The sequence below is a fragment of the Eutrema salsugineum genome, unplaced genomic scaffold, assembly GCF_000478725.1.
Source record: "Eutrema salsugineum unplaced genomic scaffold, Eutsalg1_0 scaffold_14, whole genome shotgun sequence".
Classification (NCBI taxonomy): domain Eukaryota; kingdom Viridiplantae; phylum Streptophyta; class Magnoliopsida; order Brassicales; family Brassicaceae; genus Eutrema; species Eutrema salsugineum.
In genome coordinates, this window is record NW_006256877.1 from 3,924,085 (window position 1) to 3,940,081 (window position 15,997).

Consider the following 15,997-nt stretch of genomic DNA (forward strand, 5'->3'; position numbering starts at 1 on the left):
ACTATATAAACCACATGTGAATCCCTCTAAGTCAATACAGTAAAGACAAAAGTGAGAGAAGAGTTGAATCCTTTTTTTTTCTTTTCTAGATCAAAATGAACAGAAACGAGACAAAGGAGAACAAAGATGAGAAGTCGAAATTTTATGATACTGCAACCACAGTCATAGGCATCGCTGGAGCCGTTGGTGCAGTCGCGGGTCTACTCTCATGGATTGGCTCAGGATCGAAAGACAAGATGATGAAAGCTCCTGGGAAAGATGGTTATATACCCATGAAGACTTTCGAAAGCAACCCGAAAGGCTACTTCAAGGATCTCCATGGTAAGAAATGAATATGTATGCAGGCTGCAGAATTAATATTTCCGACTTTGTATTATATAAGACTAAATAAGAATATGTTGCATGTGATAGATATGTCACGTACTTAAGTGTTATGGATCGGTATAACAGTAACCGCTATTTTACTTTTGTTTAATGTTCTAATATTCATCGGCCCATTTCTCTTCATCAAGAAGAACTCTATACACACGATATTATGTATATTATGTATATTATGTATAGTGTGTTCTCATGTTGCAATCAATTTACTCTTTAGTTATTTATAGAGACTTGACTATATTCAACAATATTGAAAATCATTCTATCAGAGATTGTATATCTCTGGTTTATTTGGTTTATATTGGTTATTGTATTTGGTTTAGTTACACTCTCACTATATAAGAGAGCTTTATTGTAACAATCAGATTAAGGAGAATAACAAACTTTTACGACTTATCTTCTTCGTTCTCCTTCACCTTCTCCAACACTAACATGGTATCAGAGCAGTGAGAATCAAAAATCCCACTCGATTCTGCTTCATTCTTCCGTTCTTTGACCTTGATTTCTCGTCGATCGTTGATTTTGTCTTGCTCTCAGTTATTCCGCCGTATTGAGCTCGATTTTGTATGAGATTGTTGGCAGTTCAGCCTTATTCCAGATTGTTTCTCCTGATTGATTCGATTTCAATCATTTTCTTCGGTTATTTTGCCGAATTGTGCTTGGATTTTTCCAAGTTTCAGCTCATGATTGCTCCGCCGATCTGTTCGGAATTCTTTCATTCGTGAAGGTATATCTTCGACTTTAATCAGCTCCTTTGTTGAGTTTGTTTTCCTGAAATTCAGTCGATCCAAGTGTTGCTTCGATTCATCACGGTGTGTTTGATATCGTTTGATCTGTGATTGCTTCTGTGATGGATTTCTATTCGTTGTATCCTGGCCTTTTTGAGCGTATTGCTTCACCGAGAGAGATTGTTGTCGATGCCAATCTATTTGGATAAAATCCATGGTTGAAATTGATGACAGATTTGGATTTTCTATACGGATCTCTTCCACGGCCACCGGATTTACGATCTACTGTGGCGTGTATGTGGTTTCTAAATTCTTTCTCTAAGCATATAACTTCTGGATATCTTTCTGTTGATGATGATGTTGCGATATGGAGATTATCGGAATGTAGATGTGTTGCTAGAGAAATGGAAATTTGGTTAGAAAGCTTTCAACAAAATCTAGAATATGGAATTGATGACGGATGGTTAGTACTGTTGCTACAACATTTAGTCTTCACATTCAGAACATATGTGCAGCTGGTTTTAAGAGAATGCAACAAGGATTGCTTGATTCTCCTTTGTGACCTCTGCAAGTTCACAAAATTCAGATTCTTTGTTGAGTCATCTACTGTATACTGTGGTGTTGTTCATGCACTCTGTATAGATTCGGCAGATGGCTTTCAAGATCAAGATTTTTCTAGACAGGGGGAGAATCTTAAGTTTGCTATTGATATAAGCAACTTAGACCTCTGTGAAGCTAATTACTATGGCTTTCTTTACTTGGATTCGCTGGTTTGTGACATCGATGTGAAGATATTCATGAACTTTGGAGGATTGCAAGTGATAGATCCTCTTGATGATGATTCATTTGATGGCCTTTCTGCCACTCTAATTGCTGCTCTAGTTCAGCATTCAAGCCTCTTTGTCAAGTCAGAAGCTTGCCGTTTTGAGGCGTTATTGATCTTGGTTATTGAGAGATTACTTCAGTTTCACTCTTGTGTTGAAGCACATTTGAGGCGAATGGAACAGGGGTCTTCATTAATAGAACAGAGGTCTTCATTAATTGAGAGATTACTTCCGTTTCACTCTTGTGTTGAAGCACAGATGAGGCGAATGGAATGGAGTTCTCCAGTACTTGAGATTTTATTTCAGTTTCAATCATATGTTTCAGCACATATGAGACAAATGGAACAATTATCTCCATTCACTGTTGGTATGGAGGTTATGATACTATCATGTTTGAAGAAGATGAATGGTCTTACCTCAAAATGGTCAGATCTACATGTCATATTTGGATCACAAAGTTGTGTTTCAAGACAGAGGGAGATCTGGCCTGGATTGGCTACTTTGATTCATGAAGTTGATTGTGTTTTTGCTGGAAAGGGATTATGCTTTGAATAAAAGATGTCTCTCTGGTTGAAGTGCTTTCTCTTCGTTATGCTTGGATGTAGCAGTACAAATATTCACCGTGAGTTGGTGTTTGCCTTGTGTGCAACACTTGAGTTGCTGGTGACAGAGTCTGCTACAGCCGCATCTAAGGTTTTTATACAAAGACAGAATTGTTTTGTGATTTTTTTAAATTTATGGTTGTGGCTATTTCTAGTCAATTTTGCACATGGATTGAAATCCTCTATGGCTCATCACCGAGACCACCAGAAGTGCAGTGTGACTTCAGTTCCAAGCCCCTCCAATTTCCATGGAATTCTCAAGTCCAAGATGAAAGTCCCTTCCATCTTGAGGGGGAGTATCAGAGATTGTATATCTCTGGTTTATTTTGGTTTATATTGGTTATTGTATTTGGTTTAGTTACACTCTCACTATATAAGAGAGCTTTATTGTAACAATTAAGGAGAATAACAAACTTTTACGACTTATCTTCTTCGTTCTCCTTCACCTTCTCCAACACTATTTACTATTGGTTTAGTGTGTTCTCATGTTTCAATCAATTTACTCTTTAGTTATTTATAAAGACTTGACTATATTCAATAATATTGAAAATCATTCGTTTATCAAACGTGGATATTGGTTATCAAAGGAAACCTAAAGAGTCAGGAAAAAAGAATACAAAAAAGAGAATCCGTATCTTAAGTGAGAAGAAGAAAATTCATATCTTAAGCCAGAAGATAACTCTGAACATAGTATAAAATTCATTCATTTTGGAAATAATAATTGAACAAATGCTTTAAACTGTTTGATCCCCCTTTAGTTATTTAAAGAGACTACTATATTCCACAATGCCCACTGATATTATATTTGATTAGTTATAGTCTTTATTACCCCGAAGGGCCAAGGTAGACTAATTAAATAATGTTACTTGTTAGCATCACATTTGCCACTCTATATAACTCAGTCATGAATCCCCTCTTTCAACTCAACAAATCAAAACACACAAGAATAAAATAAAAGTAGAATAAGTTTAAAGATTAGTGATCATATCAATATGAACAGAAAGGAAAACAAAGATGAGAATTCGACATTTTACGACACCGCAGCAAAAGTCATAGTCGTGGTTGGAGCCATTGGAGCCGCCGTGAGTCTACTCTCGTGGATGAGCTCCGAATCGGAAGAGAGCAATTCGAAAGAGAAGATGATGAAGGCTCCTGGTGGGAATGGGAAGATGATTCGTAGGGCGTCTTTCGAAGACAACCCGGGAGGCCACTTCAGAGACCAGAGGCAGCGCAATAAGAAATGATATAAATATGAGAACCATGTTGAAATTCTTTTTAAAAATTTCGACTTTGTATTTCCATAACTAAGTTATAAAACTTTGCTTATGACAGATATATGTTACCATGTTATATATATATGGATCGGTGTAATGTTGCTTTTTTAATGTACTCGTGTTTAATGTTAATATATATGTCTATATGGATTGGAATGATAGTGCTATTTTAATTTACTCGTGTTTAATAATGTTGTAATAACCGGGAGCCAGTAAAGAATATGGACTGAGCCGAGTTATTTATTTTGTTAAGATATATGGTTGTAAATTTTCGTTATTCTTTTTTCAATTTAAATTACAAAACAAGCAGCAGTCCAATGAAAATTTAGCATAAAATTGTTGGAAAATAACCAATTAGAAATCGAAAATATTGGTAAAAATGGGAGATTTGTAATGATTATTCTTAAATTTCATATTGAGTGCATCTATCTTTATATAATATAAGATAGATATTTTTTATCTAAATAGGTTTTTGAATAAAATATATATATCTAAACTAATTTAGATTTTTTTTGTAGTAGGATTAGGTCACCTCTATATTTAACCCATCTTTTAGTTCCTGTCAAGGAGGATTCAGATGCACTAGCAACATACGAATTGTAAAACACGCACTCAAAGATGGTGATTAGATATTTCAAAATTATTTAAAACGCTAACGTACCAATTCAATTATTATTATTATTATTATTATTATTATTATTATTATTATTATTATTATTATTGTTAATTCTATTATTATTATTATTATTATTATTATTATTATTATTATTATTATTATTATTATTATTATTATTATTATTATTAAATGAAGAATGTTGTGAACACGCAACAAAACAAAACAAATTATAAACACGGTAACTTACAAAGTTGGAAACACAAATATGATATGAAAGTCAAACAGAAGTAACTTGTCTTTTAATTGAATCGTCAGAGCTGGTCTACCCGACGATACACATACAACCTGGAAATGAACAAGAACGCAAAGAAAGAAATGGCGGTAAACGCAGCGAGCAACAAGTAAAAGAAATCGACATGAGCTCGGTTCAGGTTTGTGCTGAAACAGCTGTCTCTGCCATCTCTTCCGGTAATCCCAATCAATCAAAGTGATGAGAAGTCCGCTCAAGAAGTTGGAAAGACCCATCGCACTCAAAGAAAACGCGAGACCAATACTTCTCAGCTCTGTAGGGACCTGGTCGTAGAAGAATTCTTGTGCACCTACCAGAGAGAACACATCAATCATCCCAAGTAACATATACTGAGGGACGAACCACCATATGGACATTGGAACGGTTGCGTCTGGCTTGTCTATGAGCCCATGTTCCTTGGCGATTTGCAACCGTTTGGCTTCTACCAATGCAGCGAGCAACATATTGAGGCTCGAGAGCACCATTCCGGCTCCTATTCTCCGGAGCATTGTGATCCCAAAAGGGTTTTTGGTAATCAATCTGGCTATTGGAAGGAACACACGCTCATAGAACGGAACTGAGACGAGAACCGATATGAAAGTGCATATTCATGGCTAGCTCTATGTGCGTTCTAATATACTTCGATGAGACGAACATAACGAACATAACGAACATATGACAAACATAAAGTAAAAAACACACAGCATTTTTAACAAGGTTCGGTTTCCCTACATCCTCGGGACCTAGTCCAGAACAAATCCACTAGAACAAGATTCCAATTACAATTGCTGTGGTATCCAACACTATTATGCCTACCACTCTTTTCTAGATGGAGAACCTGTGGACACGATATCTCAACAAAGACTACCGCTCGGCTACGACTGATACAAACATCAACTCGCAGATGTGTTTGTACTCCACAAACCATCACCAACGAACTTACAAGTTTCGTATGGTGGGACGACGCCACACACCTGTGTGCATCTTTCAACAATACCCTAGGCATGTCAAGTCTTTATGAGACGCCCTCTCGGTATATATATTGATCATAAACCCTAGGATCTTCAACAGATTCGGATAGATACAACTTGCTCCCCAAGTTTATCTACTTACCAAATCTGTACACTAGATATACGTTCCAGTGATTTTTATCCAGCTCAGCAAGCCACTTGCCACATCAGCTTCTGCGCCACGCCAAGTTCTTGCCTCCTGATACGACGACTAACTCATCAACTGACTCATCAACTGACTCATCGACTGATACATCCGCTGATATATCCAACTGCAATATTCTTGATTCACCACAATGTATATCCATCATGTGTTGATCACTGATCATCACTAGTATAAAGCGCTGCTTCTGCATTTTCTAAACTAGTACCTGCATCACGTACTGTCTCAGCAACCATATCAGTTCCGCCCATGTCTTTGAACTGTCACACCTTGTATGTTGATTCTGTCTCAGTATCTGAATCACATACTCATACTGTCTTGGCATCTATACCATATCTTATTTTCCGCAGCTATGTTATGCTCTGTCCTAACAATATCTCAAACCAGTCAGCACAACACCTTCAATCTCTCCCTTGATGACTGAGTTGTAGATATCAAGCACACAACCAATACCACATCACCTGATGTATTAAATCGTTCCCTCCTTTATAGTTGTGTCACAGATTGATCCACCACTTTCTAAACTTTGTCAAACACTACACTAACAATCTCTCCCTTGTTTACTGAGTTGTAGAAAGCTTTCTTATACACACCGATGATCTTGAAACTCTCCCTCAATATCATATTTATCAGCTTGCCGAGATCTGTCAAACACTTAGCCATGCTTCTTTTCATATCAGATTCATCGTCTCATATATCAATACTTAGATAACAAAATCTAGTATCTCTATTCTCCCCCTTTTTAGCTTAGTTTGATACTCAAGCAACCTGTTCTACAAGTAATTGAATATGAAACCATCTAGACATCTGATTTGATATATCAATATCAACATATCATGATGACTTACATCTCATCTCCCCCTGCTTGAGTGCACAACTAAGGTAAAAATCAACAAAAACACATCCTCAAGAGATATTACTAAGTACTGAACATTCTCCTGCTACTACCTTGCCTGATCGTGATCAAGATTTTGTTCGAAAATCCCAACAAAGAGACTTTACTCCCTCTGCAACCATGAGTAGCTTCAGATCGAACCTCCTCAAGAATAACATCATCTCCTTGATGTAAGCATGGCATTTTACTTCTGAATTTTATGTCTATTACATGCAAAACTCTTGAAGCAGCTGTCTCATCATCAAAAAGATACTGCTGTCGCCAATAGGAACAAGATCTGAGCTTGCCGTACGCACAGAACAGTCTCTTTCTGATATGGTAGCAGTTTTAGAGCACTCACATAGACAGTAGAACACAAACTGTAGCACAGAGTTGCTATAAACCTCTGCTGCCACTACAAAGACTGTCTTCACTTCATTAAAGCGACCATCGTTCATCCAAGCTCCAAATGAGCTCTCTTTTTGCCAGAAAATATTTCCACACGTCCAGAATATTCCTGCAAAAATTCAGCTCAATAGGACTTCGTTTGGCCATCCAAATCCACTCGCTTGTCATGATTGTTACAGTCTTTTTCTTTACAGACCTGTCTCAGAAATGCATGAATAAATCTCAGATCAGCCGTTGAAATCTTTATCCCACCGTTGATTCTAAGAACACTAGTGCGACGAGGCTTAACACAAAATTTCAGCTCGATCAGACTATTTTCAAACCTCCAAACGTTGCTCTGAAAGACCTGACAGTTCTGTTAAATACCCTTGAATATACCTGAAGCTCAAACCACCAGAGATATAGCAAACCATAGCACAAGGATCTAATCCATCTTCTAAGTACACAAAAAAAAAACTCTCTTGTACTGTTGTTCTCTGGTGTGATCTCTGCAATAACTGCAGCCAGTCTGAATTCAAGTAATCTTTCAACCTCCTCTAAAACCTGCAACTGTCGCTTTGATAGATCTTGACATCTGTTGTCTTCTTCAAGCATCTATCCTCTTACAACCAGAACGTAAATCCTTAAAACTCAGACTCTTTTTCAATCTTCTAAGACTCTATCAGAGCTCTCAACTAAAATCATAAACATGTTCTTCATGAGAAGTTATTCTGAGATCAGAAGAGACTTTTGTGATTTGCAGCAGATGAATCACAATTGTCTCCAAGCTTTGACCTTGAGAATTAATGAATTATTTGTGATCTTCAGTTCCTTGAACCTACAAACGTCCCCTGAAGTTGGTGGTACAGATCTGTATCATTCGCTTCACAACACTCATCAAAGCAATCTGTTCCATATCCAAAGTTGATCAGAACATAACTGCAGCCTTAATACATTCACTTTTTCGGTTTCATACTCTTCTGCACTTCTTAGATGAATTTCAATCCGCATTCTGGACCTTGTTCAACCGGAAAAAAAACATATCCTGCATCAATCTCAAATGACAAACTCGGATTGCAAGCCCAAGCCTGATGCTCTTCTGACCAGAATCTCTGAGAATTTCGGTAATTCATCTGACACCTTCAAGATCTCACAGCTTTTCTCTCACATTGAAACGACTGATAATGTAGTTTTACCTCAAATAATTGCACAATTCTTCGTCGAGTCACAAGCTGCAACACCTGCAAACGATCTCACATCTCCTTCAGGCTCCTATGAAATCTTCAACTGTTGCCTTACTTGGTATAACCTTTTCACAATAACCGAGATTCTTGAGCTTTCATCAACAACTCAGTCTTGAGCTATCACAAACTTCTAGAACTTCAGATCTCTGGTTTCTCAGTTCTTCATCTCGCTCCAATTGATAGCCTCACGAGCTTCCTTGTCTTTCTCTTCCTCAAACAACTCGAGATGCCTTTGAATTCAAAATATTCAGAGCTTCTCTGTTTTGTTGATTTCTTTTTTCAAAAAAAAAAACAGAGTGAACATGAGAACTCTTGATTTCTCTTTTCGTTTCGTCTACTTTCACTTCCGAGCTCAGGCCTGATAGCTTCTATACCTTTGATGATGAAATAACACAACTAATTTGCTTCCATCTCAAGTTCTGAAAATTTCTCAACAAATACCCACTTTGCAGACCTCTAGAATATGAGCTGACCTCAGATTTCCAACAAAACGCCAGCCAAGCATTTCCAAGCCTTGAAATTTAAGAACTCATGAACCAATTCTGATTTTCACTACTCTGAGTCGATACTGGAGCACAAATCACTCGGAACCATGAACCGTTTCTGATGAGAAACCTCTTTTTACATCAACTTCATATAGATCGTTGCTCCCACTCACAGAAACATCTTCATTACTTCAGCCTTGTAAAATCTCAGAGAAATTTTCACTTGACCCTCTTGCTCTTTCCATGGCTGATGCAAGCTTCAACATTTCTTCTCAAGCCTGATCATTATTTTGTTTCAACAGAGCTCATATACACGTTTCTTTTACTAGAAGCTCAACACTTGATACACGTAACATGGCAGCTAACACAGATTACGACACCGTCATAAAAAAAAACGAAGGAAATCCAATCAAACACCATCTCATTCAGATGCAACTTATCTATCCTTCTCCAGCGGCATGGAATTTGAAAAACATAAAACTGAGGCATGAATCCTGTTCTTCCTTGATTTAAACATCATCTTTTCAAATCAAGCCTTCAAATTTCATCATCAGCGACACAATCTTGTTAATTCCTCAGACCCAATAAACTGAAATTACCGCACCAGATTCTTCTGTAGCTTAGCCTAGCTGATCTCTTTTGTCTTCCTTTTTTTTTTTATTCTCATTGTTGACGGACTAAGCTCAAGCTCACGGTTCCAATAAACAATCACCTCGTCATCACATGGCTCTAACTCGTAGGAACACCTCAGATGCAAGTTACAACACTGCACATCTTCGTCTAAATTTTCTAGTTTTGTCAGCTTGATCTGATGAAATCTCCATGAAAATCTTCGCGTTGATCTCCTGATCTATGCATTCCACCCTCGCAGATGAGCTGATATGAAACAAGATTTCCAATCCACACCGTCCTGTCCTGACAATCAGATCCCATTCACAGGCCAAGAGAATATGATTTAGATTCTGAAACCGTTCTCCTTCATTGATCACACAATCATCTTCTCCAATAACTCAAATACAGGTTCTTTTTTTTTATATGGTAACAACATGTGCTCCTCCAAGTCACAGGCTCATAGACAAGTAACTGAGCCCAGATGTCCATGATCTCACTTTATCAGCCCAACAGCTAGAGCGTTTTCCATGAACCTCCAGCCTCTGCTCTTCTCGATCACCTAAGACGTCGACTCTCTATGGTGGTAATCAGAGAGATCAATATTTGTGAACGATATTGAAGGTTACTCTGTTTCGCCTCCGCTCCAGCCTTGATTCAGTGAGACACCAAAATCACATTTGAAATCCCAAATAATCCTAGAGAACCATAACGCTTAAATTCAGCTCATCGTTGCGTCATAATCTTCTCGAAGAATTATCCTTGGAATAGCCAATTCCACAAAAAGGCTGAGACAAAAATAGCCACAAAGTCTTCTTCTTCCTTCAAATTTCCTACCTTTCATCAAGAGAACCATATCATGGCTCAAATGTCATCTTGTTTAAGCACAGTCAGTTTTTCTCTATATATCTCCTCCTTTTCCACTAAGTTTTATAACTCCAGCTCAACAAATCTTTAAGTTCTCCTTTGATCATGGAAACTTCATATCCTCACCTTCTATCCATGATAAACTTTAGTGAAAAACTCATCCTCTGATATGTACTTAAACATAAGCCAACATAATCTTGTTGAAACAGTCTTCATCTCAACTTTGATTTCTTCTCTGTGAATTACCAACAGAACAAAGCCCAAAAAGAAGATCGAATTTCTTCTCTTTTAAAGAAGAACCTCTTGATAGCCACTTAAGAAGTTAAACTCCACCAATCAGCCAAGCCCCCAGATGACTCTCCAATCTCCTTTGCATTAAGAAGGAACAAATCCCCTACTTAGCATAGAAAAGACTGATCCAGAAATTCTTCCTTTCCATAACAGTCCTCTGTGATGAAACTCTTGAGTTGTTGCAAAAGGATTTTACTGTCACTCTTTGGTATATTAGTGACACCATCTTCATCTTCTCTCGCCACTCATGCTCAGGTCACAATCTCAAGAATGGGTTCTTCTTCTTCATCACACTGTTCTATTTTTTTTCAGAAATTCTGTCTTCTTCATGCATCAATAGGGTGAAACACTTAATCTTCAATGAAATTGAAGATCTTCTTCTTGATCTCATGAGAAGCTGTGATGGCTTCAGATAGACCTGAACGTCTCCACCTCCATGATTTTATGAATCTTGTTGTTCCAGTCACCGTCACTCTCTCTGCTTGCCGTAACATGACTTGAATCAAGATCACCTTATAAAACCCATATGACGATTTCCCTTTTCTATGACGAATTACCACTGAGTCACACCAAAACAGCGACCTAATTTATCAAACTTGTAACTCATCTTTATAAGCTTATCTCCATCAAGCTCCGATTCAATACCATCCTCCATTGTAATAGCTGACTCCGTCTGAAATTTTCAGAAATCATAACTCCAACTCGAGCCCAGGCGACTTCACCTTCCTCTGAAAACTCAGCTCAACCAGATAATTTAAAAATTCATGAGATATGAGATAGCCTCTCTCTGATAAACACCATTGAGCCGCAACCCATCTGAGTCTGATCTCTTCTTCTGCTTAAAACCGAAAGCTCTCCTTTATTTTTGTGAGAGTGTGTCAGCTCAAACACATCGATGGAAATAACAAAACACCGGTAACACTCCCCCAGTCCCCCTGCATCATTGCTCCATTGCAACAGAAACTAGCTCCCATGATCAGTCCCCCAGTTTCTTTGTAAGATAAAAGAACCTTTGATGGATAATTGGATATATTGGCCCATCTGCTCTCTTTGAAATCGTAATCCATTATTGAGTTCTGAAACAGCACAGAACTTCAAAATCCAGCAAGAGTACTTCTCTAATAATGAGTGACAAAATAATCTTCATAACACTTGACATCAACCGGAGTCTCTGCATTTTCCGATCTCTTCTGCCTTCGAGTTTGAAACAACATCACTTTTCTGGAGATTTTAGAAATCTCTTTATAATCACGTCGTCAAACTTCTTCAAGACCACCGTAGAGCTTACAATTGACGGTGAAATTCTAATCCATAGAGCTCCTTCAATTGCCTTCATCTTTAGCTCAAAATCACCCAGATTCGCAATTTGCTTCGACGAAGCTTTGTCTCTGTATGATAAGAAGGAAAAGCTTGCTTCTTTGACTGTTAGAACCAAAACTAAGACCTCTCAGGCAGAATCTCTGAGATCTCCGGCAAGACTCCAATTACGATCAACGAGCCTCACACCAACTCTTCTTCTTTCAGGTTTTGAAGTCCAGATAAGGGACAATCTACATCGACCTTGAGCTGATTTTGACTTTGCCTGAACCAATAAATTCTTCTTTGATGATGATTCTCGACTAAACCTCCAAAGAAATTTGGACCAATAAGCACATGCCGAAGTAAGAAACCATCGTCTTCTTCAATCGCCCTCATTTAGCCCAATCTACAGCCTTCTTCTCTCCCGAGGGCTTCTTTTCTTCTCACGACAGCTACATCAACTCGAACAAACCAGTGGCCGCGTCAAACCATGATTCACAGCGGGATCTTCATTGCTCACCAGCGCCGTCTCTTAGCCTTCACGACTGGCCAAGAATCTTATCTGCTTCAATTTTCTCCACTAGCCACAAATCCAAGATCATACCCGAAAATAAGTATAAATCTCTATCGAGTCCCGCTCTAATACCAATTGAAAGTGCATATTCATGGGTAGCTCTATGTGCGTTCTAATATACTTCGATGAGACGAATATAACAAACATAACGAACATATGAAAAGCATAAAGTAAAGAACACACAGCATTTTTAACGAGGTTCGGTTTTCCTACATCCTCGGGACCTAATCCAGAACAAATCCACTAGAACAAGATTACAATTACAATTGCTGTGGTATCCAACACTACTATGCCTACCACTCTTTTTTAGATGGAGAACCTGTGGACACGATATCTCTACAAAGACTACCGCTCGGCTACGACCGATACAAACATCAACTCGCAGATGTGTTTGTACTCCACAAACCATCACCAACGAACTTACAAGTCTCGTATGGTGGGACGACGCCACACACCTGTGTGCATCTTTCAACAATAGCCTAGGCGCGTCAAGTCTTTATGAGACGCCCTCTCGGTATATATATTGATCCTAAACCCTAGGATCTTCAACAGATTCGGATAGATACAACTTGCTCCCCAAGTTTATCTACTTACCAAATCTGTACACTAGATATACGTTCCAGTGATTTTTATCCAGCTCAGCAAGCCACTTGCCACATCAGCTTCTGCGCTACACCAAGTTCTTGCCTCCTGATACGACGACTAACTCATCAACTGACTCATCAACTGACTCATCGACTGATACATCCGCTGATATATCCAACTGCAATATTCTTGATTCACCACAATGTATAAAGCGCTGCTTCTGCATTTTTTAAACTAGTACCTGCATCACGTACTGTCTCAGCAACCATATCAGTTCCGCTCATGTCTTTGAACTGTCACACCTTGTATGTTGATTCTGTCTCAGTATCTGAATCACATACTCATACTGTCTTGACATCTATACCATATCTTATTTTCCGCAGCTATGTTATGCTCTGTTCTAACAATATCTCAAACCAGTCAGCACAACACCTTCACGATATAGCAACAAATGAAAATAAAGAAGCCGGTGGGATTTCCAAGCCAGGCAAGATTTTTCTGTCCACGGTAACGCCTTGCTTCGTAAATAAAGTAGAGTATTGAGCGTAAGGAACCATGCTCACTGTCGTTGTGATTCATATCGGTATAAGCCTTACTAAAGCTTTCGCGTCTTCCACGTCCCTACCACTACATGGCTCTGCACCTTCTTCTTCTTCTTCTCTTGATAGCATCGCTTTTTCTAGGAATCTTTTGTCACACACACAGAAGAAAAAATAAAAACGTCAAAATGCGCTAATCCAGAGACGTTCCTACCATTTTAGAGGCCATAAACGATTAAAGAAAATATGATAAATTTTATAGAAAAAAAATTTTAGAAGAGAATTGGAGATTTTGTTTTCAATTGGTAAACATTTTAAATTTACCACTTGGTCAAATTTCATTAAAAATAACATAAGAAACAAAAATTAAAGAAAGTTTTCACAAATGAAAATGGAAAAAAATTTACATAGACGAATCTAAGTTCTAAAAGATAAAATATATTTTCAAGAAATACTTTTTTTAACTAAATATAATTAGAAGTTGCGTAAAACATATAAGTTAAAACGAGGAGTTGCATACAAAAAGGTTTAGAAGATCAAAGATATTTGAAAAGTATTAAACTTCAAATGTTTTCCTCTTGTTCTTCTGTAGAGGAACAAATTTTAGTTGAAGGAGGCTTATTTTTCAAGTTTTTGGTGGAGCGCATCATAAATTAGAGAAATGCAATTGGTTGATATTTAGAGGAATCCAAAGAATTGATTTTTAGAGTCAATTCCATTCAATATTTTTTCTCTAATTTGGGATTGGTGAATCTTACTCGAGCCGACTTTCACATATCTGAGAGTGACCACCCTCATGTTGACCTTGGCCCAAACCGGAACACGCTACTAAATCCAGTCTCCGATTCTTGTATGCCGCTACGAAAACCCTACCGATTCTCTCGAATGCTTTCTTCTTCTCTTTGGGGTTTGCCTTTGGGTACCTGTAAGTTTTTCTCCCGAGCAAGAAGATAGCAAGAGCCATAACCATGAACAAACAAGGAATCCCAAATCCAAGCGCCCAATTGACATTGTTTTGAACATACACCAGTACCACAACAATCGATAAGGCTATCCCCGCGGATAAACTCAAGAACCACCAATTAAAAAAGAACCTCTAGCTATTCTCTCTTTAGGATTTTCCGAATCAAACTGATCCGCACCAAACGCTTGAACACACGGCTTGTGTCCCCCTTGTCCTATTGCCACAAGATACAGAGAGCAGAAGAAAATTAAGTGCCTTCACCCAAAAAGACGGTATAGCCAAATCGTTGTAACGTTGCTCAGATGATCCCTTGAGGGTTAGTGAAGCCGAAAAAGTCAATAGCCCTAGCCCCTGGAATAATAATAATAAGTTGAGTGTTGAGATAGTTATGTTAGGTTTGAATAAGTTATGTTTGATAATAATGAGAATGTTGAATAAATAATGTCTTAATGAAAGAGTTGGATGATTTACATACACCACCACAACAATCTTTTTGAAAGAATAATAAGTTGAGTGTTGAGAAAAATAGCTCATTTTCTTTTTGATGATCTGATTATACTTTTATATATATTTATAATTTATTTTCATAAAATAAAATTTATTAACATACACATATTTTTCAACAAACAAGACAAAATTAAAAGTAAGTTTGATGAAATTGACAGTGAAACTTCTTTTAGTTTCTTATTACTCTAACTTGTGCTATGTTCTAAGGGTTTTTTAGGTATTGTACGTACTTTCATATTTTAGTTTTATCATAGCAAAAGTATGTAACATAGTTCTTAACAGATATAAGAATAGCACAACAACAATTTAGATGCCTACTCAAGTGACTGATAAAGACGAATTCAGTTAGCAATATAACTATGTTACATGAAGACAAATGATCTACAACACAAAAAGGGAACAATATAGTCAGTAGTTACTCCAATGACTTGTCCATAATTACGTCAATCACTAGACATTTGGGATATTAGATATGATTGTTGAAGAATGAAGATACAATTAATCCCATTACCCTCCCTCGAGCTGGAGGCTGGAGCATGCGGGTCTGGATACCCAACCTGACATAAAAGTCATTAAATGTTCAGGTTCGAGTCGTTCATCGTTTCGGCTCGTCAGAATCATTGCGATCGTAGTCTCATGATTCATATTTTCTTTAGCTCAGGATTTGATTATCATATAGAAACCATGGTTTATATATGTTATGACAGTTGGTTTTGAGTTTAAAACCAAAAAAACTTGATATCAGAACCCTAACATACAGTAATGTCGATGTCGTGGATTTCTTCAGCCATTTACCAGTTTTTTTTTTTTTAAAGAGCTTTCTTGACTTAAAATTAAAAAAATTACAAAAGCCCAACGGGCCCGGTTAAGTACAACAACTAAACTAAA

General features: G+C 37.6%; 1 pseudogene; it reads right to left on the bottom strand.

The window, feature by feature from the left end:
• Nucleotides 1-4,733: 4,733 nt before the first annotated feature.
• Nucleotides 4,734-15,900, bottom strand: LOC112088367 (annotated as a pseudogene).
• Between the last annotated feature and the right edge of the window lie 97 nt (nt 15,901-15,997).